The sequence below is a fragment of the Spinacia oleracea genome, chromosome 6, assembly GCF_020520425.1.
Source record: "Spinacia oleracea cultivar Varoflay chromosome 6, BTI_SOV_V1, whole genome shotgun sequence".
Classification (NCBI taxonomy): domain Eukaryota; kingdom Viridiplantae; phylum Streptophyta; class Magnoliopsida; order Caryophyllales; family Amaranthaceae; genus Spinacia; species Spinacia oleracea.
The window spans coordinates 67,203,933-67,231,791 of record NC_079492.1 but is presented as its reverse complement, the minus strand read 5'-3'; the positions used below and the strand labels follow the sequence as shown (position 1 = coordinate 67,231,791).

At 37.7% G+C, this 27,859-nt stretch overlaps 1 long non-coding RNA gene across 1 annotated transcript; it reads left to right on the top strand.

Annotated features, from left to right (window-relative positions):
* Positions 1-316: 316 nt before the first annotated feature.
* On the top strand, positions 317-3,426 carry LOC130463955 (uncharacterized). The gene is made up of 4 exons (XR_008924199.1): positions 317-386; positions 480-544; positions 939-1,339; positions 3,386-3,426. It is a non-coding gene; the product is annotated as an uncharacterized lncRNA (long non-coding RNA).
* Positions 3,427-27,859: the final 24,433 nt, after the last annotated feature.

Sequence of the window (27,859 nt, the reverse complement as noted above, 5' to 3'; positions counted from 1 at the left end):
CCAGTTTTGGTCTTGCTTGTAGTTTGCAGAGGCTATCTAAATTGCAATAAGAAAGACTTATCGTTTGCATAGTTATATGTTTTGGTCTTCTTGACCATGAGAGATGAGTTTGAGTAAGGATAAGGAGTACTCGAGGATTTTGCCAAAGTCGATGAACTTGTGTCAATATCAGATGAACATTCGGGGATGTAGTGTCTGGTAGTTTAGCAAATTCTTTATGGCGGAAACACATACATTTTAATGTATTAGCCTCTAAACTCATACTGTTAATTTCAACTTCAGATTGGTCCTGCTGCTAGCCATCGACTTTGCTTGATCTTTTATGATGCAGGTCCTAAGAATAACTCTCTAAATTTATATCTTCAGATAGTTTTCCATAGCAATAGGTTGGTTCTTCTATTCTCTCCTTGACATTGATTTTAATCAAATAATAACTCTTATATAATTTGTTAATTTGATTGTCTTTTCATGATGATTAGAGTGCTTGGTTCTTGAGCTCGGAAGATGGATATTGGGTTTTTCTATGGCCATTGCAGACTACATAGTAAGCATAAACTTTTGCATGTCATCTCAACTTTGAACATACTTTAAACATGGTAAACTTAGTAACATAATGATCACTACAGGCACTACAAACTCCTATTAGTGTGAGTGCGTGACAGTGCTAATTCCTAGTCAAAATATCCTATATGGCTTGACCTAAATGGAATATATGTTTATAAATCATGTATACCTCTGCTTGGTTTGTCTATCAAGCTGAAATAGCTGAATTGATCAGTTTCAGTAATAATAACACTCACAAGTAGACATTCTCATACAGTGGCCATAACTTAGAGCCTTAGAGCCCTAGGAATTTGTTTTTTCATGACTTTTTATCAGTATTTTTTTAACGATTGTTTGGAAATTACATTATTCTAGAGTACCTCGCAACTGTGTAGGTTAATGTCACCATTATTAATGGCGTACTTGAATGCTAAAATGCTGTTAGAGAAGGAGCTTCCCTTAACATCAGAAATTGTGTGGTGTGAATGGTAGGACACTTTGATTTGATAGAATAATAAATATTACAAAGGATAATCCCTTTTGTACTACACTAACTAAATGTATTAATGCTTGTCGTGCTACATGTACAATGTGGATTGCTGAGGAGCTTTTACAGCGATAACAAAGGGAATTTTGGTGTCCTGCTCTGCTAGAAATACTGGACCCGACTCTAGCAGCTTGTCAAATGTTGCTCCATGGATAACCACTGTGGGTGCTGGTGAAATCGATCGTGATTCCCCAACCTATGTTATCCTAGGAGATGGCAGGAATGTTACCGGTGCATCACTTTCCAGTGGTAAGCCTGTTTCCAGCAAGTTATTATCCCTTACTAATGAGAATGTGTTTGGATAAACTGTAGCTGAGAATTTTATGATTTGTGATCATCCATTGCTACTCTATAATATGTTTGATGTGTTTTTGAATGCTGGTAGAAATGTTGTCTATTGCCTTGTGGCCTCTTTTGGGATCAATTGCCTGCAAGCCATCAATTTTTTTGTTTCATGTTTGATTTTGCATGCTATAATAAGTTTCTTTCATGAGTACTTTATTTGTTCAGTAATTCTTACGAGGTGTTGCATTTCTGCACATTTCTGAAATTATACTTTTCTATTCTTGTTCATTTGCTATGGTCTGAATTGATTATGATTTTCCCTCTTGATGATACTGCGTCAGTGCTCTAATAATGCGTGGTTCACTCGGGTCTATAATAACCAATCTTTAATCCATTGTTGACTGCTGATTTTCGGGGCATTTCTTGCTTTTATTCCCAGATTACTCGCTTGCCGAATTTCAGTTGGTTGGTGTTGTTGGATGTACTGGTAACAAACTGTCAGATTTTTTCTGTAATATCCCTGTTTTCTTCGTTGCATTGTTGGGTTTAGGCGTATTGTTTGTGATATATTGTGGTGTACATGGGTTCTAAATACTAAGTCATTACTCCTGGTGGTGATTGCTAAATGATGTCTTCTATAGTGTTGGTTTTGTATTATCTCCTGCTGTTTTTTTTGGAGTTTTCTTGGTGCCTTAATACTCAGTAATTCAGAAGGAGTGTAGTCTAGGAATGAGATATTAGTTGATTGCGCGACTCCTTGATTAGCTAGCCAATCCGCCGTGCGTTTTCCTTCCCTGTAAACATGAGTGAATTTGATAGTCCAGTGTGTATCATTGATTAAAGCAAGGCACCTGTTAATTAGATGCGTGAACTCCCCTCTGTCAACCATATTTGATTGCAGCGTTTGAACGCAAGATAAGTTATCAACTTGGACTAGTAGCTTAGTGATACCCAACCTACTTGCTAATTCCAAACGTCATATTAGAGCCTTTCATTCTGCCTTAATAGCATTACAGTGGACAAGGTTCACACTTAGTGCAGAAACAAAGTTCCCCCCCTGCATCTCGAATAATCGCCCCTCCACCTTTCGGGCCTGGAGAGCCTTTGGCCGCACCGTTAGTCCTGAGAATATGCCACCCTGCTGGTGGGTGGGTCCAACGAACATGAATCTCTTCCTTTGTTTTGTGGTGGTTGCCCTCCCTTTCCTGACTTTCTATGCTGGCAACTTCCTGGCGAATATATTTTGCATATTTCCGTGATGTTGGCCTCTCCAATTCTGTTTCTTTGATTGTTTGTTGTCCTGAAATTGACATCCTATAATTAATATTATTCGATTAGCTATAAAGTCAAAGCAAAGTGATCTCATAGTCAAGCTTTGAAAATTAGATAATAGTTCAACTGCATTTTAACATTGGAAAGAATTTGATATCATGTTTTTTTTCTTCTTCTGCTAAATACCGGTAATATTATCGTAGTAGTTGAGGAGTTGAACTATGTACAACCTATTCCACCTAAATCCATCTGACTAGCCATTCATCTAACCTATAAATACCCATAAACTTAGGAAGTTTATCATAATCCTAAGTAAACAGAAAAATCCCTCTTACAACAAGTACTTTATTTTACTGTTTTGCTATTGATTCTGTACATGTTTGATCCCATGAGATCAAAACATGGGTTGTCGCTTGTTTCCTCTTGGAATGCTGCTCGTCTCATTGTAACAAACCATAATGAATGCTCCAATCTCTGCTGGGATTTCATTCGCTCTTACTTTCTATACTGGCTACTTGCTGTTTGTTTTTGGAGTTTTCAACCTGCCTTAATGCTGATGCCCTTTAGTTTAGGCAACCAAATAAATTACCCTTAATATAATGCTGGTTGTATTCGAAGTTTCATTCAGATGTTTATGTCTTTCTCATCATTCATGTTATCGTTAATCGGTAAATGAGTCGATTTTTTTAAATTATTCTTTGTTTAACTACTAATTAATAATTATGCTACTTATTACAGTTTTCTGAAGAAAGTTATTCATCGGAAAATGTGGATGAGGTGGATGAGGTTAGACACATGTGGGTCGAGTATTTTCTCAAGCAAAAAGCGGACCAAGAAAACAAAGTTGATGGTATGGAAATAACTCCATGAGTTTCGGTTTCAATTGTTGGTAAATTGGTGTGAATGATTATATTTTGGAATTGATTTTTGTTTTACGGTTTTGGGAATCGCGATGTAAAGTTTGACGCTTATGCAAATCACAGTTTATGTAAAGCTTGCGTTTTGAGCATTACTTGTTGGAAATATTTTTTTTGGTAATATATGTATTATGTAGTTGTTCTCGAATTATTACAAATTATTTATTGTAGCAGGTGTGGTTTTGTGCGTTTGATGCCGGCTGGCCGGTATTTATAGAGGTGTAAACGAAGGTGTAATGTGTATATTAATGCGGTGCCTGCTGGCCGGTATTTTAGAGGTGTAAACGCAGGTTCAATATGCATATTAATTAGTTCTAAATATATCGCTGATCGACCAGCTGTATTATTCAGCTATTATCGTTTTTTTTTGTTTTTTTTTTTAAAAAAAAAAGGTTGCAAAGAGACCCGTCAGGTGCAATAAAGGCTCTCTAGTTATAATAATAAAAAATTCAAAGAGACCCCATGTCTAAGATATTAGGTCTTAGTTTGAAAAAAAAATAATAATAAAAATAACAAAGAGACCCCCTATCTATATATGAGGTCTTAACTGCTTTAATAAACAAAAATAAAAATATTCAAAGAGACCTCCTATCCTACTTATGGGGTCTAAACAATTTAAAAAACAGATCTCCCATCTCTAAAAAGGGGTCTTTTTCCCTTCTAAATGATTTTCACCAGCTTTTATATAAGAGACCCTCTTTCTTACGTGGGGGGTCTCTAGATTTTAACAAATAGACCCCCTCTCGATGAGGGGGTCTCTTTATCAAAGAGACCTGTGAGATAGAGACCCATTGAGAGGAGATCTCTTAAGCCATTTTGGAAGGGTCTCTTTGCCCTTTTTTGTAGTAGTGGCAACAAAGGAAGAATGGAATTGGTGAAAAGAGGAAGGATGTTGGTAACCAAAACCAAGGTGGTGGTCAGCAGAATCAGGGGAACTTTAAGAAAAACAAGGGAAACAACCATTTCCAGTTCAGGGGAAACTAGAGTGGAAACAGGAACAACTTCCAGAATAACAATGGAGATAAGAATCAGTCTACAGGGAATGGAACGAGAGTCTATGAGTGTAGACGTTGCCATACTAATCACCCAGGTCGAGACTATAATGGAAACCAAGTTGTCTTTAGGTTTTGCGAGAAGCTAGGCCATAGAGAATTTGAGTGTTGGGCCAAGAATGGGAAACCCAACCAAGTCAACCAAGGCAACCGCCAGAACAACAATCGAAATAACAAGAATCGGAATGGAGGGAACAATGGTGGCAACCAAAGGGGTAACCAGAATGGTAACAATGGCAATAATGGCCAGGGTAATGGAAAGCCCGAAGGGAACTATCAGCAGAATGGGAACCGAAATGCCAATGGAAATTCCAATGGGGGTGGCTATAACAAGGGAGTTGCCCAAGGAAAGCTGAATGTGATCACTAGGCAGGAAGCCGAAAACTCGTCTAACGTCATAGCTGGTACTTTTTCTATTAACTCCGTTTTAGTTAATGTACTTTTTTGATTCTGGTGCGACTTATTCGTTTATATCAAAGGGTACCTTAGAGAAGTTAGGATTGAAAGAACCTGAAGAGATTGAAGTACCCATAGTGATACCAACCGGTGAGATTGTGAAATGCACTAAGATCCATAGGAATGTACCATTAACCATAGCCAAGAAGATATTCTTGTCTGGCCTAATTAAGTTTGAGTTAGGAGATTTAGATGTGATTTTAGGAATGGACTGGTTGGCCATGTTCAAAGCTAAGATCGACTGTGAGAAGTAGAAGATTCATTTGAAGTCTAGTCTAGGAAAGGTTGTATCATATCAACGTTTTGGGAAGCCTAGGAGTGTAGGAATCGTCACGGCAATGGAACTCGTGAAGTTAATACACAAAGGAAACCCTGTTTTCTTATGCAACGTTAGAGACCTAGACCATGTGATGAAAGAGCAACCAGGGGATATTGCAGTGGTGAGTGAATTCCTGGACGTGTTTCCGGAAGAGATCCCGGGAATGCCGCCCAATCGACCAATCGGTTTTACCATAGATTTGTCACCCGGAACTGCGCCTATCTCAAAAGCCGCATACCGGATGGCTCCAGCAGAAATGAGTGAATTAAAAGGTCAACTTGAGGAATCGCTAGAGAAAGGTTATATCAGACCAAGTGCATAGCCTTGGGGAGCGCCAGTCTTGTTTGTGAAGAAGAAGGACGAAAGTATGAGACTCTGTATGGACTACAGGGAACTCAATAAGGTCACAATCAAGAATAAGTATCCTTTGCCTAGGATAGATGATCTATTTGACCAGTTAAAAGGAGCGGGAATGTTTTCAAAGATTGACTTGAGGTCAGGCTATCATCAGTTGAGAATCATAGAGCACGATATACCAAAGACTGCATTTAGGACTAGATACAGTCATTATGAGTTTACAGTTATGCCTTTTGGGTTAACCAATGCACCTGCAATCTTTATGGACTTAATGAACCGAGTATTCCATGCATTCTTTGGACAAGTTTGTAGTGGTTTTCATAGATGATATTCTGGTCTACTCTAAGAATGAGGAGGATCATGCGGAACACTTAAGGTCAGTGTTGAGTACCCTGAGAGACAACCAGTTGTATGCCAAATTCTCGAAGTGTGAATTCTGGCTAGAAAGAGTTGCGTTCTTAAGACATTTTGTATCCAAGGAAGAAGTTGCAGTGGATCCTGCAAAGATAAAAGTCGTTAGTGAGTGGCCTACACCTAAGAGTGTCACCGATATTCGGAGTTTTCTTGGTTTAGCGGGTTATTATAGACGCTTTGTGCAAGACTTTTCTAGAATCGCCAAACCAATGACAACCTTGATGAAGAAAGAAGCGAAGTTTTAGTGGAATGACCAGTGTGAGGAGGCGTTCCAAGCTTTGAAGACGCGATTGACAACCGCGCCGGTGTTAACTTTGCCAGATGAGAGCGGTACTTATGATGTATATAGTGATGTCTCTAAGAATGGCTTAGGGTGTGTGATGATGCAGAACGGGAAAATGATCGCGTATGCATCGAGGCAGTTGAAGCCATATGAATCCAATTACCCTACCCATGATTAAGAGTTAGCCGCCATAGTTTTATATTAAAGATATGGAGACACTATTTATATGGTGTGAAATGTAGGATATTCACGGATCATAAGAGTTTGAAGTACATTTCCACACAAAAGGACTTAAATATGCGCCAACAAAGGTGGTTGGAGTTAATAAAGGACTATGATCTGGATATTCAATACCATGAGAGAAAAGCCAATGTAGTCGCAGATGCCTTGTAGTAGGAAATCAAGTCATGGTGTGAATGCGTTAGTAGTTGCTAGCGAGCTGTGTAAGGACATGCAGCGATTGAATCTAGAAATAGTGAGTGGAGAATGCTTTGAGGGTATGATGAATTCCTTAACCATCCAGTCGTCGGTATTTGATGAGATCAGGGAGAATCAGGCTGGTGATGTTAAGTTGGAGCGAATCAAGGAAATGATTTCCCAAGGGAAGGAGATTGATTTTAAGATCCACGAGGATGGAAGTTTGAGGTATAAAGGACAATGGTGAATACCTCAAAAGTGTGGTGAACTAAAGGAGAAGTTGATGAGAGAAGGTTACAATACGCCATATTCTGTTCACCCGGGAGGTGACAAACTGTATAAGGATCTGAAGAAGGTCTATTGGTGGCCAAGGATGAAAATCGAAGTGGCTGAATTCGTGGCAAGGTGTTTGACTTGTCAGAAAGTTAAGATTGAGCATAGGAGACCTCAAGGAAAAGTTCAACCTTTATAGATTCCGAGTTGGAAGTGGGACTGTATCTGAATGGACTTTGTCACTTGTTTACCCAAGTCGAAAAGTGGAAATAAGACCATTTGGGTAGTGGTGGATAGGTTGACTAAGTCGGCAGTGTTCATACCAATGAAAGAGACCTGGAAAATGGAACAACTTGCCAAAGCTTACATCAAGCATGTAGTGAGATTACATGGAGTTCCTAAGGATATCGTATCGGATAGAGATTGTAGGTTCCTTTCGAATTTCTGGAAGAGTGTGCAGAAGAACTTTGGTACCACATTGAAAATGAGTACATCGTTCCACCCAGCCACAGATGGACAAACAGAAAAGTTTATTCAAACCTTAGAGGATATGCTAAGATCTTGTGTGATTGATTTTCAAGATGGATGGGAAGATATCCTAGATCTAATTGAATTCTTATACAAAAATAACTATCATGCCAGTATTGGAATGGCACCATTCGAAGCCCTGTATGGACGAAAATGCAGAAGTCCACTATGTTGGAGTGACATTAGCGAAACCGTTGTATTAGGTCCCCAGTTGATAGAGGACACTATGAATCAGGTTAGGACTATTCAATCCAAAATCCAAGCCGCGCAAGATCGCCAAAAGAACTACCCAGATTTAAAGCGTAGGGATGAAGAGTTTCAAATAGGTGACAAAGTGTTTCTTAAGGTTTCACCAATGAAAGGTGTGATGAGATTTGGGAAGAAAGGAAAACTTAGCCCAAAGTATATAGGCCCATATGAGATCCTAAAACGGATAGGGAAGGTAGCATATAGATTAGCCTTGCCCATGGACTTGCATAGAGTGCATAATGTGTTTCATGTATCTCAATTGAGAAAGTATGTCCCGGATAAGTCTCACGTACTGCAACCGGAGACCATAGAGTTAGACCAAAGTTTGACATTTGAGGAAAGACCTGTCAAAATACTCGATAGCAAAGTGCGTAGTACACGAACTAAGGATGTTAAGATCGTTAAAGTGTTGTGGTCTAACCAAGAGTCTGAGGAAGCTACCTGGGAAGTGGAGGAGGAAATGAGAAAGAAATATCCCGAGATTTTTCCCGAGGTTAGTTAATTTACAGGGCCTTAACTCGTTTTCTTTAAGGGAGGTAGAGTGCGGTAGAATTTCGCGCTTTTTACCTTATTTACCCAATTTATCCTTTAAGATATGCTTGAATCGTTGTTTCCAGTGAAGTTTCACTGTTTATTGTCATGTTGAATTACTTAAAGAGTACAACAACTAAAAACTTTTGGCAAAGAAAACACACTAAAGTCTCACAATAGTCTCAAGTCGAGTTTTAAAGTTGTGATTTCCGTGCCCAAGTTTCGGGACGAAACTTCTTTTAAGGAGGGTAGACTGTAATACCTCGTATTTTTCTATAATTATAAATATATTTTATTATATTTATAAAGCATTTCGTCGTATTTATAAAGTATTTTTATAAATTAATTTCATTTAATAAGAATTAAATGCTTTTTATTTTTAATTAATTTAATTATTAATTATTACGAAAACCGAATTTTATTAAATAAATTCAAATCGGGAATTGTTGGGTTGTATTTCGAAAACGAATTTAATATACTTAACGCCCAGTTGTTTTGTCTTAATCAAACCCAACAAAGCTTGCAAGGAGTTTAATGAATTGAGCCCGGAAATAAGCCCAACTCAAACTACCATAACCTAGACCACATGGGAGAGAAAAACTGTAACTAGACCCTCTCATTAAACCCTCACAAAATTTTCAGCACTCCCTCTATCTCCTTTCTTTCTCTCTCCTTGCGGTACCCTCTCCTCTCCTCTCGTCCGACTAGCCTTGCTTGCAGCCCAAGGCACTCGTGCCCAGCCCCGTGCGCGCTAGCCGTTGCTGCCTCACTCTCTTCGTGTCTCGCCCTGCAGCGCAGCATCATCGTTGTTGATGTGTGTCGCGTGCCCTCGCCCCTCCCCGCAGCCCCGCAGCGCTGAGCCTCGTGCTCGCTGCTGCTCGTGTGTCGAGTGCCCCGTGCCAGCGCCCCTCCTCTCTCACCCTTGTTGCGCGCTGCCGCGCTGCTTGGGTGCTGCGGTGCGTGTTTTTGTGTTGTTGCTCGACGCCCCACACACACAACACAATAATTGTTGTGTGTGTGTGTGTTGTTGATTGGTGATAATCAATTGTATACTTTTTAAACTTTAATTTCAGTTTTTAAATTCTTTAAATTATTATGATTGTTTAATAATTTGGGTTGTTTAAATTAATTAAAACGGTTATAAACACCGTATTGGGTTAGTATTGTGTTTTAATAGAGATTGGTTTTGATGATTGAAGTTATAATTTTCAGATTTTATAAGTTTATAAAGTGTTGATTTTTGAAGTCAAAACATGTTTTGGAGTAAACTATTGTTAGGGTTTTGGTTTTTAAATTAATTAAGCGATTTATTCACATAATTTAATGACAATTTAAATTATGGGAATCAACTTAAATTTTCAGATTGTTTATAAGCTTTAAAAAGTTAATTTTTAAGGGTTTTAAAGCTAAAAAGTCAATGTTTTCGTGTTAGGACTTGAGTTGACTATTTGAGACTATTAAATTAACGATTAATGATTGATTTTTAATTAAACTAAGAGTTTTAGAATCTTAAATAGTTGCTGGAAATTTATTAAACATGGATAATAATTTAGTTTTCTTATTTTGCTTATAGGAGTTGATTTCTAGTGAGTCGTGATTCGCACAGTGGCCCCCGTACTTAGGTATTCCAGGTACGTACAAGACTAGGGTGACCACCCATCCCTTGAGGACTTTATGAAGTGTATTGAATGCGAATCATGTGAACTTATATGATGTTATGAATTCATGTTTGATGATTGGGAATGAATGTGTTATTATGAATTCATGTTTAATGTTGAGAACGAGCATGTTATTATTATTGTTGAATCTATGTGAACGAGCATGTTATGAATTGAATTATGCTTTATAGATTCTATTGAACTATCATGTTATGGACTTTTATAGTCGTAGAATTATGTCAAGCATGTTGTTCAACTTGGTTTGCATGTATGAGTATTGCGCATGCAAGTTGTTATTATTATATGCTATAGTACAGGATGTCTAGCATAATTATTGAGCCAGTCGAATATTGCCGGAGAGCAATATATATTCTACCAAGGCGTAGAATATGTTAGATAGTCTATGTGAATTAAATTAAGGACAATTCGTGCTAAGGGCACACCCCGCTTGTTAATAGGCAATGTCGGGTTATCTCAAACAGTGCTTTTGAGAAGGAACAATGGGAGTAATATCACTTGAGTCTATGTTTGATCACAAGTCCTAAAGAAGTAAAATAATGAAGAGTCATTGTTGAGTTGTTTAATTGTTTAATAATTTGTATGTTGTGTCTTGTATAGAGTCTTGAGTCGCCTTGAACATAATATACTAATTAATGTAAAGTGTAACCTAAAGAGCTTCAAAACTCTTGCAACATATATACCTTGAGTATGAACAATGGGGGGAGTCTTGCCGGAAAACTTGTACTCCTAGAATGATACAAGACGTTGTTTCATTCTCTTTTATGCCGTTGTGCATTGGAATTCCTGTCGGTATGGCCCGACTGTGGGTAGTAGCCCGACTTACTTTGGTGTATGGTTGGCTCCCATCACCCTTTTCTTTCCTTTTGAGGATACTTTATTTTACCCGTTCGAAGCTACTTTTTATTAATCTGTGAGTCAAGAGTCGTGTCAAGTGTCGAGTCTTATCTCCATGATTGTTTGTTTATTATATGTCTTTTGCATGTGGATTATTTAATTTGTCGAGTGAAGCATGTTAGGATAGAAAGTTATTCTAGCTTGTTCGTACTCAGCTTTTGCTGAATTCGTGCTTCATGTCTTATGGTCATAGCCTTCGCCTTAATGACCCTATGATGATCCATCAATTGCATTTGCGTTGTTGGGGAGCAGATTTTCAATAAAGCAGGTTTGTAGAGATAACTTGCGGGAGAAGTTATCATGGGATTCGTGTTGAGGGTCTAATCTTCCGTAATTTATAAACTCTATTTTATTTAAAGTCATGACTACTATTTTCAGTTAATGGGTTTAATACTTTGGATTTGGGCCTCAACGATTCCAACTTGTCTTAATAACCATTAACTATTTATTTAATGTGTTTTGAAAGTTAGTTAATTCCGCTGCGAAATTCTGGTAAATAGCCTTAGCCGTTATCACGGTGGCGGTAATATCTTGGTAATTCCTGTGTTTTAAGTCGGAAAATGTTTTATAAAAAGCAAGGAATTATTAGGGTGTTACAGCGATGTTGTCATCATTTCCAACCTTGCAAATCTTGATTTCTTTCCTTTCAACGATTTCTCAAAGTATATGAAATCGCCGCAGTACGTGCTTGGACTTCTGGTGGCTCCTAGGTTCCTTTTCCTGGGCTAATGCTATTGTCGCAATACAAATCCATTGGTCCTTTAATGGAGGGGACAACCCCAAGTTCATCGATGAACTTCCGAATCCTAATAGCTTCCTTTGTTGCTTCTGAGGTAGCAATGTACTCGACTTTAGTTGTAGAATCCGCAACAGTGCTTTGCTTAGCACATTTCCAGCTTACTGCTGCGCCATTAAGGCAGAACACAAACCCAGATCGTGATTTGAAATCATCTCTGTCGGTTTGAAAGCTTGCGTCCGTATAGCCCTTAACAATCAACTCATCTTCACCACCATAGACCAGAAACTATTCCTTAGTCCTTTTCAGGTACTTTAGGATATTCTGGGCATCAGTCCAATGCGCCTCACCTGGTTCTGATTGGTACCTTCTCATTACACTGAGTGCGAACGACACATCCGATCTTGTACAAATCATAGCATACATGATGGATCCAATAGCTGAAGCGTATGGACTTCCACTCATCTTTCTACGCTCATCAGATGTCTTGGGACACTGAATCTTGCTTAGATATGTGCCATGTGACATGGGTAGATGGCCTCTTTTGGCGTCCATCATATTGAACCTAGATAGCACTTTTCCAATGTAAGTGCTCTGGCTTAGTCCAATCATCCTCTTAGATCTATCCATATAGATCTTGATGCCCAATATGTACTGTGCCTCTCCTAAGTCCTTCATTGAGAAACACTTCCCAAGCCAAGTCTTTACACACTCCAACATAGGAATGTCGTTTCCAATAAGTAGTATGTCATCTACATACAAGACTAGGAATGCAATTTTACTCCCACTGACCTTCTTGTATACACAAAATTTGTCCTGATTCTTGATGATGCCAAACATATTGACTGCTTCATCAAATCGTTTATTCCAACTCCTTGATGCCTGCTTTAATCCATAAATGGATTTCTTAAGCTTGAATACCTTTACTTGGTTCTTTTGATCAACAAAACCCTCCGGCTGCATCATAAACACAGTCTCTTCAAGAACACCTTTCAAGATGGCAGTTTTGACATCCATTTGCCATATTTCATAGTCATGAAACACGACAATCATATCGCAACGATTATCCGAATAGACTTAAGCATCGCGACTGGAGAAAAGGTTTCATCGTAGTCAACGCCGTGAACTTGCCTATAACCTTTTACTACCAATCTAGCTTTGTATATGTATACAATTCCATCTTTGTATTTCTTCAATTTGAAGACCCATTTGCATCCGATAGGTGTAAACCCATCCGGAAAATCTACCAAATCCCAGACTTGATTTTCAAACATGGAGTCTATCTCGCATTTCATGGCCTCTAACCATTTAGTGGAGCTTAGGCTCGTCATAGCTTGCTTGTAAGTCATAGGTTCATCACTATCTAATATGAGAACGTCTAAGTTTTCAGTCAAGAGTACCCTTATCCATCTTTCCGGCTGAACCTTAGTTCTATTTGACTTACGAGGGGCAGCAACGTTTTGAGGAACTACTCCCACTGGCTCTTCTAAAGGCCTTGGAGGTTCTTCATCGTTGTTCGTCTCGAATCTCTTCGAGGTCTATTATTCTCCCACTTGTAAATTTGGAAATATGATTTCTTTCCAAAAAGACATTGTCATGAGCAACGAATACTTTGTTGTCTGACTTGTTGTAGAAGTAATACCCCTTTGTTTCTTTTGGATACCCAACGAAGAAACATTTTTCAGATTTTGGTTCGAGCTTGTCCGAAATTAATCTCTTGACATATGCTTCGCAACCCCAATTCTTTAGAAAAAGACAACTTTGGAAGTTTCCCAGTCCATAATTCGTATGGAGTCGTTTCAACAGCTTTTGAGGGAGCACGATTCAGTGTGAGTGCTGCTGTTTTCAACGCATGTCCCCTAAATTGTAAAGGAAGTTTGGCTTGACCCATCATTGACCTGACCATGTCGAGTAAGGTCCTGTTTATCCTTTCCGACACTTTATTCCATTGAGTTGTCCCCAGAGCAGTCAATTCAGAAAGAATACCGCATTCTTTTAGATGGTCATCAAACTCGTGGCTAAGATATTCACCTCCTCGATCTGGTCTTAGAGCTTTGATTTTCTTTCCATGTTGATTGTCTACTTCATTTTGAAATTCTCGGAATTTCTCAAACGATTCAGACTTGTGTTTCATTAAGTAAATATAGCCATATCTACTGAAATCGTCCGTAAACGTTATGAAATAGCTGAAATCACCTCTAGCTTTTGTACTAATAGGCTCACATACGTTCGTATGCATTAGCCCTAGTAGTTCGATTGCTCTTTCTCCCACCTTTGTGTAGGGGAATGCAGTTAAACATATAACATGTGAGGAACATCCCCAAATCCAGGAAACATGTATAAAGCACAGATTAAGCATACTTACATTTAAAGCGTGTTTTCCCGAGTTTAGTATCCACCAACACGAACAAAGAACTCCAATTTTCGTTCCTCTATTTGGTTCACCGACATGTTAAGATCCGTCTTGATAATCGTAGCTTAGACAATATTCAAGAGTTTGTGCTTTTGGGAAGAACAATTCTAATGGAGGCACAAAGAGTTTAGGGTTTCTCTTGCCTTAGGTTAGAGTCTGATTTTGCATTAGGTTAAGGAAAAGATGTAGATTAGGTTATTATAATAACCTATCTAGTAAGCCAAGCCAACCGGCCAAGCACAAGGATCAACCGGCCAAAAAAGCCCAAAAGCACGCTGAGGCGCATAAGCGCACAACACTGCAGCACATGGGCTTGGGCCGTCGTTGCTGCTGCTGTTGCGCCTTCCTTGCGCGCGGGCACAACCGAGGCAGCAAGGCCATGGGCCCTTGCTTCTTGTGCTTTGCTCGTGGGCTTGCTTTCGTGTTTGCTTCATTTAATTATCATCCTATAATTTATTTCTCGTTTTGTACTTGACGATTCATTGTCTTACGATACGATTATTCGTTTCGCCTAGCTTACGTATATACGCCATCACGATATACGATTTCACGATCCAATGTTAAATCGTATAATTATGTTTTCCGAACTAATTTCCCGAAAAGCTATTAAATGAATTTCCGATTCATTTAATCCGATGATCTGTTACATGCCAATGGTCTGACCATATAGGTTCAGTCAAGAGTAAGCTGTTCCGATCACTTGATCTCACTGAATTAATTGTTCGTAATTAATCTGAACCTTGGTATTAAACTAATGCACCTTGGGTGAAGGACACATTTCTTTCAGTCTCCCACTTGTCATTAAGACAAGTGTGCATTCTGATTCCTTTGTCTCTTGGTGTTACTTACTGAACATAAGGTAAGATCCAAGCCATCCTTATTAGGTCCAGAAGTGTTTCTCGAATTAGTGAGTTCAAGTTTTAAACTTTTACAGATGGTTAAGCCTTAACCATTCTGAGCACGTCCATGCATTTTCACAGTATCTAACTCTTCGAAGGGCCTTGTACAACAACAACACCAAATCCTATCAAAGATAGGAGGACAATCCCTTCTTGTAACTTATGGACAACTTACTTTGATTCATAGTACGCCCAATAACTGCTTTTATAGCCTCCTTTTACGGTGCGACGTTTAGCGAGCATTAAAGCGAACTAATTCTCAAACAAGCAGCCATACCTACTGAGGTTATGAGGAATAGGTTCCAATAACCATTAAGGAGAACTACTTATGACATTAATTTAATCTCTTAAAGTGTTCTCGTGGTCAATCTGATACAAGATCCAATAAGTATCTATGCAAATGATTTTTGACATCCAGTCCATCTAGTTCAAGAAACTGAACTATAAATCATCTTGCAATCTAATCTTCATTATTCATTGTTCGTCCAACCTTTCAATGACCTGGATTAGGGATCCTTTTGTAATTTCAATATTCAAGTTCACTTATGGGTGTTTCTTTGTCAAAGAATCCATCTTGTCATCCCATTTGAATGTTTTGAATCACTTAGACTTCATCATTTAATACTAAACCAAGATCAAATGATCTTTGAAATATAATTTCATAAATGATAAATGTTTAAACCAAATGCTTGCCAATTTGTGGGCCTCTAACCCAAAATCAAGCATTTAATGTTATAGGCCTTTCACCCAATCCTGAAAACATTCATGGAAATCAAACTTGATTCCATTTCTGCATATGAGTGTTGTATCTCATTCGATGCAGAGGTTTAGTTTATCATACTTTTCTATTCTTAGCATCTTTTCTATCGAAAGCCTTTTGATGTAAGATGAAAAGATCTTTGAACATGTTTATAGAATGATCTAGTCTTTCATTGCTGTTTAGAATGATAATCATATTTAAAATAGAAAATCATCCAGAAAGCAGACTCGTGATCAACCTGAGTTCATGGAAGAACTCCCACTAAAGTAATTCCCTTTCATTGCTTCTTAGGCAATGATGAATTCATTTCAATTATATAGAATTGCAAATGATGCTATTCTTTTGGAATACTGCAACCAGTTCATGGAGATGTGGGAGATACATCTTTCAACCGAGAACTTGAAAACTAATCATTAATTCAGTTTCCCATGCATCACATATGGTTTAGAACCTATGCTACCACCTTTTAATCACGACGCCTAATTGCCCGTGTATGTTTGTGGTTTGCCTAACGACAAGATTCAACTTTTGCTTAGGCAAATGCATGTAGCACCAAAACTTTAGTTCATCTTCAATTCCTCTTATCAAGTGCTCATCCTACATATCCAAACGTATTGGATGTTCTTGATATTGTTCTAATGATCTTTTATTAGATCAATAAAGATCGGTATAAACTCGTCACGATCCAATGCTCACGAGTTATCTTGGCGATCTATATATCACATCATACATTATTGATTGTAATGAAAAAACCATTCACATTTTAAAATCTATCCATGTAACTTTTAGTTTCATTCTGTTTCAAGAGATACTCAATCTTGCTAAAACTTGGCATTGCCATGTGATATAAGATGAATGCACCTCTTCAAGGTCCTTCATGTTTAACTTTAGTGATAACAGCCTAGCTTTATACTTTAGTTAAAGCATTCATTACTTAGACTTACTCATATGGGTTGAGAGTCTCTTTTGAGTCTCTCTATTGTGTTTGATTTAGTAATTACTTTTACAGAATCCAAACAATGCTTTAGATCCTATCCAATAGATCTTTAACCCACTATGTTCTATGTTTCGCCATGGTTCTAATATTGACAAATACTTTCAAATCTAACCATTTAGAATTTTAATGTCATTTTTAATAGAGAGATGTGTATCTCATATTTATAGAACCAATAAATTTGACTTATCTCCCACTAAACTCCTCATCTACAAGATGATCCATATTTTCATAGAGATATGATTGCTCAATAGCCTTGTTAAAAAGCATGGTCCAATTCCCACTTGCGTGCTTTAATCTACGAATAGATTTCTTAAGCTTGCTCTTTCATCTAGCATCCAAAACTTTTACATTGTGTGATGTACACAATTCCTTTCTACAAGTCCAATTGAGGAAGGTGTTTCGTTTTCCAATTTCCATATTGCCATATACAATGATTTCTAGATTTATCCAAAATAGTTAAAGCATTCCGACTTGGTGAAAAGGATTTCAACATTCTCAACACCGTGAAGTTATTTATAATCTTTAACCACCAATCTAGCTTTTCTTTTGTATGTGTATACAATATCATCTTTGTATGTTTTGAAAACATGTTTGCAACCAATGGGAGTGAACCCTTTAAGAAAATCCACGTTGTATGTTTAGAAAACATGTATGCAACTAATGGGAGTGAACCCTTTATGCAAATCAACCAAATCATAGATTTGTTTCTTTAAGATGAAGATACTTTCGATGAAATGGCCTCAAACCATTTTGTATGGCCTCGAACCATACTTATATTTCGGATGACCTCAACCATACTCGTCCTAGCTAACCTGTAAGTTGTATGTTCTTGAAGCACTTTCCAAAGTCTTCATAGTTTTCATTCCTCAAGATATCTATGTATCTATCTTGGTTTAATTCTATTCCTTATACGATTTACGTAGGTATTGAACATCAAACGTTAGTGTCTATAAAGATAATACTCAAGTCCTTTGAGTATTAGGATTCTCTTGAAGTACTTCTAAAGTCTTCCTGAAGCTCTTCTACAGGATTCTAAGTACGGAGCTTTTCCAAAGACTCATACGTATCCTACATTTGTTTGTTGCTTGACTCGAAGTTCTTTGAGGTCACTTCGAGGTCATTTTTCTCCCACTTGACTTTTTGGAAATATGATGGTTTCCTAAAAGACATTATCTAGAGTAACAACCATATGTTCTCAGATTTGTGGTAGAATCAATACCTTTTGTTTCTATGAGTCTCTCATAAAGAAACATATATCTATTCTCGAGTTTGTTTGATGTAAACACTAACTCCCACTGGGTTTGACAACCCTAGATATATATGCTGAAAAGATGTACTGAACCGAAGTTCAATCCTTATGACATCTTATCCTTATCTTTGAAAACTTTTTTTTAGTGTGATAGTCTCTTGAGAGTATCATTCAGAAACTATATAGGAAAATAGTCGTGATTATCGTTAATCAAATAGATTCCAATTTCTCCATTTGGACATACCATATTCTTTATGGAGCTTCGATTGTCATAATGCCATATAAACAATCTAGATAATCTTTCTTGGCTCATGCAAACATCACCTTGACCCAACCTAGATGTTCCAAAGTTCTTGCCAAGTTGATATTATACCCTTTTGTCAATCGCATTGAAGCATTTCACATATTTCACGTTGAGTAAATATAGCCATATTTTCTCAAATTCTTGTGAAATAGGTAAGTCATAAAATCTATATTTGGCCCATGAACATAATTGTCTAGACTCTTCTAACAATAGTCCATTTCGATGTCATGTTCAACAAGCAAGACCCACGTGTCTTAAATTTACCAAATTTCAGAAATCCATGCCATGGAATTTTAGAATGTTGTCTTGTTGATATGGTCGTATGACGTACATTGCAAAAGATATGTGGAAACCAAATCAAAATGTTTGATTTGAACCTTCTGAAGTTTGAGTGTGAAGAGATTCGTTTGTTTATTAATCAATCATATGAATCAACCCTTACATGACCATTTCATTCAAATAAACACTCAACGAATGTTTTTGTTTACTTTGAATGTGAGTCTTTCCGTTGTCCAAACAGAAATTGTTTATGATGATTAATCGAACATAATACCATTAAGTTCCAGCCTTTAGCAGGAATTTAAAACAAACATGATGACCCTACAATTAGTGTAGCACAACTTTGCTTCATTCCCCACTTGTAGGTCAATAACCAGACTTAGCTCCCGGAATTTAAGTTCTTAACAAGAGTTACAACCTCAAGCGGTAATCTAATACCATAGGAGTTTATTTGCTAAGTCGTTTCTCTTTAACATAAACTTCAAGGTATAAATAGAATATCTAAATTTATTTCTTTTGTTCCCCTTTCCTATCCTTTCTAGCATGTTTTCTTATAGTCCAAAAGATTTTACTCTTTGCTTGATCTTCTTACTTTGTTATGCTTACAAAGTCCCTTTCTTTTATTCACTTTGAATGACCACATCCAATGAGTCTAGTTCATTTATTGAACCAAAAGAAAATTAGTTGTTAAGCATTGGTTATACATGAGTCTTTAACTCAATACTTCATTATTCCAAAATTATAGTTTGAAAACAACCATGAAGATCACTATAAGAAAATAGCATTCAAGATACGCTCTCACTCACCTTTTCTTTGAGAATCGCTCTCAAAATTAGTTACCAATCGATCGAGGAAATATTGCAGTTCTATTATCCGAGCGCAATAAAGTTGCAGTTTTTTCGATTCTACGAAATGAACTAGCAAAGAAAACAAATATCATACTTTAATAACTTGAATAAAAGCATTCACGCAATCATTAAAGCTATTAAACATTTCATTCATGCAAAAAAAAAACATGGTCCATAATGAATGAAACGATTCCAAGACCCTAAAAATTCTAAATCCTTAAGCAGCTTTGGCATGTCTTAAGTATTTTAAGATTCTAGGTGAGCAAAATCTATTGATAGTAATCTCCAAATTACTCTTGGTTAATAAATTAATACCATAATTTATCCCATTGCCACAACATAAGCCGTTGTTGTTTGACTTACAACCACAATCAACGTGCTCCTTTGGGACGCCTTACCATCTAAGTCAACTAAAATAGCACCTCGCTTTGGCGTAAACCTACTACGTTAGTTCCTTATATATTTGAAAGTGATTGATTTGGAAGGCAACTTTTGAACTCAATATTACTTTGGACCTAGTTGTTTCTACGTTGGTTCAGTTATTTAGTGAACTAAATCTAATCGAGCATACAAACAAATTCATGCATAATATATTCATACATTCACAATATATAGTGCATAAATTAAATTGGTGAACTAGTATGGCCCAAAACTCTTGTCTTGAAGCATCCAATCTTCTTCACCATCTTGTTAGCTTGACATCGTCTAGAATCTTCATTCAATGCTAACTTAAAGTTCTAAACTAGAAATACTTGAAATAATAAAATTACATCAAAATTTCAATCGTACGCAGATCATATTTAAAACTTTACATTCAAAGATAAAATGGTTCGCAAACCGTATTTAACTATCCTAGATTGGCCATACTAGTCAGTTGGAGTACCTGCATTACATAAAATATACATTCTATGCATTCAGCCATTCGTATCCTAAAACGAATTGCCCATTTAAATATGCAAGTATTTACGTGAATTATTTAAAATTCATGTTCACATAAACGCCTCCTAAAAGATTAATCAATTTGAAATTATTAATCCTTAGAATTTATTCTAATTAAAATTTAATTTAATTAAAATAAAGCGACCTACGAAAATAATTAAAATAATTATTTCATTTTAATTTCATTAAGCGGCTCCCACTCAAACAAATAATTACTCCGGATAATTAAATATTTAAATATTAAATTAAACTCACGGCCCGGCCCAAGTTAAATAAAATAATTAATTAATTATCCCGTTAGCCATTTTAATGCAAATATCAAATTTTAAAGCCCAACGAAACAAAAATGCCCAAAATTGTGCAATGTGCGCTAGGCTTGCCCCCAGCCCAGCACTGCCTCGTGTTGTGTGGCCTACGAGGCCCATGAGCACGTTGCCCATGCCCCCGCAAGGACTCGCACACAATATCGCAGCCCATCGCTGCTATGTGGCATTGCTACTAGCTGTTGTGCTCGACGCTGCTCGCAACAAGGCAAGGTAGCTAGCGCTTGCTTGCTCGCAGCTCGCAAGCCAAGGCTCGCTGCCTTGCTTGCTCAGTCCGCCAGCCCGCGTGGCTACGACAAGCCGCACGTCCACACACCCCTTGTGTTCGTGCCTTTTGTTCGTGCAAACGAACCAACTAATTTAAAAAAAAATATCAATTTCACGAACATATTTGCATTTAGTTCTTTTTCACAAAATTAACAATTTTTATTTTCGAAAAATAACGACTCTACGATTTAATTAATTTTTAACAACAATACGATTTTGTTAAATTTATTAAATCTAGGCTAACTTTATTCAAATTTTAATGAACGAACAATGTCAACAAAAAATTTGAACATTTTGATAATTGAATTTAAAACTTTAAATCGTTCTAAACATTTATATTCCATATTTTTACCAATTTGGTTTAAGTGTTGATTAAAATTAACGAATCTTATCAAAATTTTATTCCAATAATTTTTAAATACTTCCACTTTATATGAAATTATATTCCCTATCCCAATTAACCAAATTTCCAGATCTAAATTACTTAAAAAATCAATTAGAAATCTAAAATTTATGAAATTGAGGAAAGCAAAATTAGTGTTTATACTTAACATTTATGGCCAAAAGTTTTACCATAATTTTAAAATATACCCAAAAGCATTAGTTGAAGAACTTTCCGAATTTGTGAATTTTAATTCGTTAATTAACAAAAACGCCCAAAATTGTTTTTGCAATTTCGATTTCATGATGTTATCTTAGAAAATTGTTTTCAATCAGATTAGGGTCAGAAAAATTGAAATTTCAAAACTTTTTGAATTCGGAACTTATTATACGATTCATCCAATAAATCCATAATAATTCGAAAAATTCAATAAAAAATCCAAAATATCGACAGCATACAAAAACAAAAATCATGCTAAAAAAATCTTTGAATACATAAGGTTCATGATACCACTGTAGGGGAATGCAGTTAAACATATAACATGTGCGAAACATCCCCAAAGCCAGGAAACATGTATAAAGCACAGATTAAGCATACTTACATTTAAAGCGTGTTTTCCCGAGTTTAGTCAATGAACACGAACAAAAACTCCAATTTTCATCCTCTATTTGGTTCGCCGACACGTTCAGATCCGTCTTGATAATCGTAACTTAGACAATATTCAAGAGTTTGTGCTTTTGCGAAGAAAAATTCTAATGGAGGCACAGAGAGTTAGGGTTTCTCTTGCCTTAGGTTAGAATCTAATTTTTGCATTAGGTTAAAGAAAACATGTAGATTAGGTTATTATAATAACCTATCTAGTAAGCCAAGCCAACCGGCCAAGCACAAGGCTCAACCGGCCAGCAAGGCCCATAAGCACGTTGACACGCATAAGCACACAGCACTGCAGCGCATGGGCTGGGCCGTCGTTGCCTCTACTGATGTGGCTTCCTTGCACGCGGGCACAGCCGAGGCAACAAGGCTATGGGCCCTTGCTCCTTGTGCTTTGCTCGTGGGCTTGCTTTCGTGTTTGCTTCATTTAATTATCATCCGATAATTTATTTATCGTTTCGTACTTGACGATTCATTGTCGTACGATACGATTATTCGTTTCGCCTAGCTTACGAATATACGCAATAACGATATACGATTTCACGATCCAATTTTAAATCGTATAATTATGTTTTCCGAACTAATTTCCCGAAAAGCTATTAAATGAATTTCCGATTCATTTAATCCGATGATCTGTTACATGCCAATGGTGTGACCTTATAGGTTCAGTCAAGAGTAAGCTATGAGCCTAATATAGATTGGAACTCAATGATCAGAAGCATTGCTCCAGGTAGCTGTCCCTATCACTTGATCTCAATGAATTAATTGTTCGTAATTAATCTGAACCTTGGTATTAGACTAATGCACCTTGGGTGAAAGACACATTTCCTTCACTTTTAGAAAGGTTGCTTTGTCATTTTGCTAAGTAAACAAGATTCGCATTGAGCAATCTTCTCTAAGTCCAATGATTCTAGAATTCCCTTCAGTTGAAGTAATTCCATGCGCTTTGTGTTTATATGGCCTAATCGACAATGCCACAGAAATGTGAGATCGGAATCACCAGTTTTAGCCTTTTTATTATTTATGTTATAAATGTGTTTGCTCGTATCTATCACATATAGACCATTTTCTTGTTGTGCTGAACCATAAAACATTCCATTCAAAGAATAAGAACAACTATTGTCTTTAAATTAAAAACTAAAACCTTTAGAATCCAAACTTGAAACAGAAATAATATTTTTGGTGATACTAGGAACATAGTAACAGTTTTCTAGTTCCAAAACAAAACCACTAGGCAAAGAAATAAAATAAGATCCTACGGCTAATGCAGCAATCCGTGCTCCATTTCCCACGCGTAGATTCATCTCGCCTTTATCAAGCCTTCTACTTCTCCTTAGTCCCTGCGAATTGGAACATAAGTGTTAGCCACAACCAGTATCTAATACCCAAGAAGTAGAATTAACAAGATTACAATGTATAACATACATACCTGAAGGAGAAGCAACATTTTCGTCCTTCTTCTCTTCCTTTAATTTAGTTTAGGGAAATTTCGTTTGTAATGACCAATTTCATTACAATTGAAGCATTACGATGTTGAAGGACAAGAATTTTTCTTCATCTTGCTCTTGGAAGGCGCCAGTTGCCCTCCGGGAGTGGATAAAGATGCAGCCTTGCTTTTCTTCCCCTTGCACACTTTCTTGAATTTGGTGCACCTCACATTCAAAGGGTCTTGCTTGAACTTCAGGAATCTATCGAATTTCTCGAGCAATTCCACAAGTTCACAGAATGTTCTCTCTCTCTCTGATTAAAGAGATAGTGCATCTTAAACCCCTCATAACCCCTATGAAGAGAATTCAGCACTAGTAAAATAGCTATTGACTCTTCGACGGAACCACCAAATCTCTCAATTGTGAAAAATAATCCAGACATCATACCCACATGAGACCGAATTGGTGTGTTTCTGTCCATCTTAGTTGAGTAAATACGCTTTTGTGCCTCTAGAAGTTCGTTCTCTAGACATGACCTGTGTGGGGTAATGAGTTTGAGATTGCTCATTGAATTAGCCAATTCATCAACCCTGTTGCCACAAGTTTGGCCCTTGGGTTGAAACCCCGCACGACATCTATCCCCAAGTAAAATTAAGAGAGCATGAGGCTCAAAGGTAATGAACCTCCCTCTCCAACTTTCGGGAATAGACTTTAGGATAAACTCCAAGACAAGGTAATTGTGAAGTGCCCAATTTTTGTACCTTTCTTGAGTCATACCCTGCGCATTATAGCTAGGAAAAGGTTGTTTAATGACATATACACTGCATGTCGTTAACTTTTAAAACTTCGAAAAGTTTCCTTTCCCATTCAAGAAAGTTAGTCAAGTTTAACTAGACATCCAGGATTTCTGATGATTTGATTGTTGTTATGTTTGCGGCCATTTGATTACTACAATTGAAAAGAATTCGCAATAAGTAACCATTCATAACTTAATAACTTTAAAATAAATGCTAGCATGCAATCATTAAAGCTATTAAATACTTCATTCATGCAAAAGCAAAACATGGTCCAAAATGAATGAAATGATTCCAAGACCCTAAATGTCCTAAATCCTTAAGCAGCTTTGGCATGTCTTAACTCTTTTAAGATTCTAGGTAAGCAAAACCAATTGCTAGTAATCTCCAAATTACTCTTGGTAAATAAATTAATGCCATAATTTATCCCATTGCCTCAACATAATGCCATTGTTGTTTGAGTTGAAACCACAATCAACGTGCTCCTTTGGGACGCCTTACCATCTAAGTCAACTAATATAGCACCTCGCTTTGGCCTAAACCTACTACGTTAGTGTAGACACCTACTTTTGTCCCCATTCCCGAAAGGGAAAGTTTCGATGATGAGAACATAAATCTCCACTTGACAACGCATCTCCTATAAAATAACGAATCTCAATTCCCCTTCTCATTTCACCCGAAACCTGCTATTTATGGAAACCTGCTAAAAATGGTAACTGCCGTAAAGGGTAGTTGCTAAAAGTAGTAAGAATAAAAAGATAGAAACCTGTCAGAATTAGGTGTTGCACTCCAACATAAACCCTAAATGAGATAGAGATTACGAGAGAATCCTATTCTTAATATGATTCGAAAATAAGAGTCACGTATTAATTAAAATCCTAACGAGCCTAGAGTTCGTAACGGGCCCAGACGCATTCCGTCACAAGGTTAATACGCATCAAATAACTCGGATTAAGTCTCTTAATGGACTCCGTACTCTAGAGTCCAATCTGACAAAGAATTCTGCCCAGACCCTATTTTCAACGCCCAGCCCTGGGCGCCGAAATCTTTGGCGCCCAGAGCTGGGCGCCGAAAATACGTGGGACGGATTCTTTTCCTCATCCGTTTCGTATTCAAATTCCTGAAAATCTATCTTTTTACGCCACTCTTTCCTATAAATAGACCCCTAAGTTCGATGTGAAAAGAGAACAACACACAATTATTATTCTGAGTATTGACTCCAACCCCTAAGCCTAAGCCTCACGCTGCAAAATTGATCACGCGTTCTGTCGCAATCGATCCATAAATCGAACAGAACGTATCCCGTCCCATAAATTGAGATTATTTAAATAAAAGGAGAAATAGCAAAGTCAAAGTGGTTAGTTTTCTGAGAACCGTGACGTACCTCTCAAGGGTGCGTCGTAATGTGTCCATTTTCTATGATTTAATTGCTTTCCTCGCCCTTTTATGAACTGTTAAACTAATTAAATCTTAATGTTCTATCATGCCTAATAAAGATTATGTTTTTGGGAAATTGGATTATCATGCTAGGTCCCATAATACAATCTAAATCAGATAATCACGCTCGATCTAGTATTATATGTTGCATATTGTTAAAATCGACTCATATTGTCCCTTCAATTATTTATGCTGAGCTAGTAAGGATATCCTGCCTCTGGAGTTATCCAAGAGCGAGTACTCCTCTCGGTAGTGACAGTCCCCCGAACCCTCAATCTCTACCCTGCGGGTGTACGTTGAGCGATCCCCACCACCAGGGATCACAAGGGAACCTACGGCCGTCGTGGTCAAACATAATTGCACTCCCTTTATGTCACGATAACCGGGTTTTGTCAATTTTTCTCATTGTCGTTAAAAACTGAATGGTGACTCCTATATTACTAGTCAATTGGGTGTAAACTCACAAGAAATCCAATTACACTTGATTTGACAAAAAGAAGCGTCACACCCACGAGGGACGAGGTCACGCATTAGCCTCGTGCTTTTTCGACCCCCTCACAGTGGCGACTCCACTGGGGATAGTGAAGGAAATACTCGTGCTTGTAGGTAATCAAAATAGCCGAAGGGTGAAACGATCCTACCCCGCGTTTATTTCCCCATCAAGTTGGGACGACCTGAAAATCAGCATATTAATGTGAACGGACAGAACCGCATAACGAATCTTGGCTCCCTTGGTGTTTCATCTTGGGAGTTGGGACTAAGGATACCCATCGCCAACCGGGGGGTGCATACGCTTCGAATGTTGTCCACTCGGCCCTTTCGATAGTAGTACACCCATCCCAAACCCAACCGCTCGTCCACTAGGTCCCTCTCACCTGCATGCCCCCTTGGCTTGCACTTGCGGGTTGGCCTTCTGGGATGAAATTCGTCTGTTGAAAGCACTACCCCGACCGGGGCATATGGTGGATCTGCGATAGAAGCGGTACCAAGCCAGGCGCAAATAACTACCCATAGAAGCCTATCATAAACCACATGACATATTATTATTGCCTCATGACGGAATGTTAATTATGTGTAGCGAAATATATGATTGCGTGTGACAAACTATCCTAGAAAAACCAACGAACTTAAAAATTGCCCAAACATTCATAAACTAATTTGCCAAAGAGTTATACCGAAATACGTGTTCCGCAAACCCGAACGATCGCCACAAAAATAAGCGACGCTCGGGATGGCCTGTAACGAATCCCACAAACGCTCCACAATGCGTAAAGGACGTTATTAGGCAAGCACGCAAAATCGAAGTCGCATAAACAAAAGTAGACGCAAACAGAAAACGAGAACCAGCTAGGGGCACATTTTCAACGCCCCTGACTGGGCGCCAGAATTTCTCACGCCCTACGTTGGGCGCTGAAGTTGCTGCCTGGCCTTTTGGTCAGGCACAGCAGCCTCGGTGCCCGCGCATAAAAAAATATACGTAGCAAAAACAAAACTTTTCGAAAAGAAATTGCTGCGAGGGCGTATGAAAAGGCACTCGATTCTAAAAGCGACTTGTAAAAAATAAAATAACTCTTTGTGTCGTTGTTAGGCCTCCTATGACGAAAATGTTCGGCTCCGAAACCGAGCACGCCAATCGAAATAAACTTGAATGTGACATGGGCAAAATATTCAAAAAATAATGTTCAAATGAAGTTTTCAAGGAAAAATGATGTTCAAATAAAAAAAATAAATCCGAGTCTAGTCTAGGCTATGCCAAAATACAATCTAAATCCTAAGTCTTAGTTGTCTTATCCATAGAATCGGTCCTAATGCTTGGTGTCGTTCTGCAAGTTAAAAGGTTAAACCATATTGAGTCTCCCTTCCTAACATTTAAATCAATAAGCACCCATATGTAATTTTCATCCCTTGCTAAGAATCCACGGCCTCAATACTCTCTCTCACCAACAAGAAGAATATATTATAGTATTTGCAAAGTGGAAACAGTCACATTCTGAAAATCATTCCTCCATAGTCGCACAACCCCCAAAGTGAACCTAAGGTGTCAATACCATTAGCAAAAATTAATGGCCTCAAGGCTTATGATCACATTGGGTCACAACCATCATAGTCCTCTCGAGCCACTCGCCCCTTGATGTATT